This window comes from Solanum pennellii, chromosome 10 (assembly GCF_001406875.1).
Source record: "Solanum pennellii chromosome 10, SPENNV200".
NCBI classification, from domain to species: Eukaryota; Viridiplantae; Streptophyta; class Magnoliopsida; order Solanales; family Solanaceae; genus Solanum; species Solanum pennellii.
In genome coordinates, this window is record NC_028646.1 from 38962795 (window position 1) to 38966788 (window position 3994).

Here is a 3994-nt window from a genome sequence, read left to right on the forward strand (position 1 = left end):
ATTGTGTACCTTGACTCATGGCAAAGCCATGAGTTGAGGGTGACTGTTTTGAGGTATGCTCTGGAAAGTGGGGTTGAAAGAACAAAGAGAGAGAAACAACAAAAGAAAAGTGACTCAAGAACTCGATAAAAAAAAGAGAAAAAAAAGGAAAAGAGTCACTTACACAAATGAAGAAAGAAGGGCAAATAGCAAGGTGAAAGAATGGGAGAAACTGGGCGAGATAAAGTGATAGAAAGTGGAAGGTTTAGCCGATATGTCAAGGAGGGCAAAAAAGTCACTAAAGTATACCTAAATATACCCTACCTGACTCTGAGCCTATGTTACAAGCTAAGAAAGTCCTATCGTGATCCTAAGGGTTGTATAGCGAACTTAAGGCAGTGAAAATAAGGGCAAGATTATGGCAATAGGTATGAATGAGTGTGACTTTGTTCTGAGAGCGAGTGTTGAAAAGTAATCCTTATACTCAAACTGAAATCATTGTGTGAAAAATGAGGATTTTGTTTTGAAGTGAGGACACTAGTTGCAATACCGGAATTGTTAGAACCTCGGTGAGAAATTGAAGAGGATAGGTGTTAGTGCATGGTGAGTCTGTGTCATGTTCTAATCCCACAAAATTCAAGCCTAATAGTGATAGCATGCATAGATTTGATGAGATTAATTGGGATTGATAGCCAAATGATTGCAAAGGATAAAACATGAATACTTTGGTACAAAGATTGTGTAGTGAGTCATAATGCGTCGCTTGAGGACAAACAACGAATTTAAGTTGAGGGTGTTGATATACCGTGGTTTCACGGTATAATTAATACTTTTTCTTTAAGTTTAGTGTGTCTGAAAGTCTTTTTGTACTAGTTTTTATATGAGTTTCTTTTTGTTTTGCAGGAAATCTGTCCAAAGTTAAATGCGGAGATTTTGAGTGAAGAAATGTAGAAGAGACCACCTACGGAGCTGATGACGGTCCGTCGTGCTTGTGACGGTCCTTAGGTGGCAGCGTAGAGAAGCTGCTGAAGGAAGATGGGGAAGTCTGACCAAGTGTGGGGTTACGTAGCTTGTGACGGCCCGTCGTGGCTATGACGGTCCGTCCTGCAGGTTCGTCATGAAGTTCAGAGAAGTGATCCCAGTACCCAGCTTCCAAGAGTTGAAGTGTTTTGAAATGAAGACCCTCGATTTGGCAGATTGATCCCAGTCCGTCGACCCAGCCGCGTTTTGGCAGATTTCCAGTAATTAGAATCCTTGTTTAATTAGGTTTTTATTTTTTATAAATAGTTCGAAAAACCTCGTTTTTGAGGTTAGACTCTGCGAGATTAGACATCATATTATTAGACTCTGTGTATTATTGTTTGATTTGGAGATTCTTACAAGTGATTTTTGGTGATTAATCAAGCAAACTTTCGGACTTTATTCTTTCTCATTGAAGTAAGTACATGAATTCTTATTTAATATANCGATGCTTAATATGAGGTAAAGATAAGGGTTAGGAAAGCAACACACGTAGCCGGACCAAGGTGCGGAGTGAGATTTTCTAGATGCCGGACCAAGGATTTAGAAATACATAACTTATCAATTTGCATGCAAGATACTAGGAAAGAGTTCTTATAGTTAGAATTATCAAGTTATGAACCTGTGGGGAACACGTAAACCCTAGTTAATTCGATTAATTGATTAAAACCCAACATTCAAAGCTGTTAAGTGTCTCTTTCAAATTCGTTGTTTATTTTCACTTATTTAGAGATAGAACCCCCCTTTTTATATTTTTACTTTCCAAGGAAGTTATTGACCAAACGATAGTAATAATCGGTTGAGGTTAAGTCTAGACTATTTTCCTCGTGGGAACGATCCCAACCTCACTTGTTGGGTTATTTACTTGACACGACCGCTTTACTTCTCATTTGAGAAGTAAGTTTGAGCGTATCAAATTTTGACATACAGTGGATTAAGCTTTCTGATCCTTGATGACTTTCTAAGAGACTGGGTGTGTTATTTATACTTAGCTCATCTGCTTCACTTTGTTGTTGATAAACACTAGTTTGCCAAGGATTTTAAGCCAAGCCTTCTTCATAAATATCTTTGTTAGATTCATCTTCAGCTTCGTCTAGACTTAGCTGGATATGGGACGAGTCCAATACATCTTTGACTACATTTGAATCTAGCGGGATTTCCTTATTTGAAGACCATCATGAAGAATCTTTATCAAATATCACATTTTGAGAAGTGTAACACTTTTTCGTGTTTGGGTCACAACAACGCCACCCTTTTCATTGACTATCATGCCCTAAAAAGATACACCTAACAACCTTTTTGTCCATCTTGCTACGCAAATGATTAGGTACAAATACATAGCATACACATCCAAAAATAATAAAATAGCTAACTGATGGTTTCACATTCCATAACTCCTCAAAAACTGAAAGAAAACTTAACCTATGTTGGGGAATTTTATTGATCACAAAAGCTGCAGTTTTCATAGCTTTCGTCCAAAATTGTCCCTGAATATTTTTTGCGTGAAGCAAGCTCCGACAGATTTCTGCTAGTTGTCTATTCTTTCGTTCTTGTGCACCATTTTTTTGTGGCGTATTTGGACATGTGAGCGGACAACGTATTTGATACTTTTGAAGGAATTAAGAGAATTCATATGAGGTGTATTCTCTACCATTTTCATTTCGCAGGCAAACGATTTTCTTGCCAACTTATGCTTCACAAACCTTTTTAAAGTCTTTGAATTTTGAAAATGTATCAAACTTTTTCTTCAGAAAATAAATCCATACATACCTAGAAAAATCATCAATGAAGGTTAACATATATTTCATCCCACAAACAGAGAGTTGCTTGATAGGTCCAAATACATAAGAGTGAATTAACTCTAATGGTTCCTTGGCCTTATATTTTGACTCCTCATACGACAACTGATGTGCTTTACGATACTGGCAACCCGCACATATAACATCTTTCCTTACTGAGAGTTTTGGAAGACCTTTCAACATTGACTTTTCCATCATGACACTTAGTTTAGAGTAGCTAACGTGGCTCAACCGCATATGTCATAAGTCTGTAGTTTCATTCTTCCTTTTCTTGTCTATATATTTGGTTTCTATCGACATTACATAGACAAAATTCAATCTTTGTCCCTTCATTATTGTCTCTTTTTTAATCTCAAGATCACGATATATTCTTACATCTTGCGGACCAAATAGAATAAAAATGACCCATAGATGTTAGTTGTGCTATTGAAAGTTTTTCTTCAAACCTGGGACATGATAAACATTTTGAAGCAATATCAGATCAGCACTACTATTTGGTGACACTACAGTCTTACTGATATGAGCTATCGATAATTTTATATCATCGGTTGTCACCACCTCACGACTTTCCTTGTACTTGGTTAGATTTTGCAACTTTTCCTTGTCGTCAGTCATATGGTTTGAACACCTTGAGTAAATGATCCAATCATTCTCATAATCAATTTGTTCAGATGTTGTTACGTAAGAGCTTACTCCTATTGTTCTACAACAAAAAATGCTTCAGTATCCAAATCATCTTCACTCTTTTCCTTCGGACTAGAAGTGGTTGCATTGTTGCTCTCAACAACCTTTTTATTGAACCAGCAAACCTTGGCTTTGTGTTCCTTCTTTCCGAAGTGACGACACTTCCCTTCAAACCTCTTGTTTTTTCCCCAATAGTTCTTTGTAGCTCCCCCTGGACGATAATTCCCCTCTCCTTGATGATTTTTATCCTTATCATTACTTCTTTTCATCCCAAATACATTGTACTTCTTGGATTCCCATCTTCTTTTGTTTATATAGAGTGCTTTCTCCTCACCTTTTTGTGAAATTCCGCCCATTTGCTTAGACATGGCTTCTTGGCCAACAATTGTATTCTCAAACTCCACAAGTGATGGTTGAATTTTCTATCACTGTACTGCAGTGACAAAGTTTTTGTACTCAGATCTCAAACCATGAATGATTATTCTTTTCTTCTTGTTTTCCCGATTGGAGCT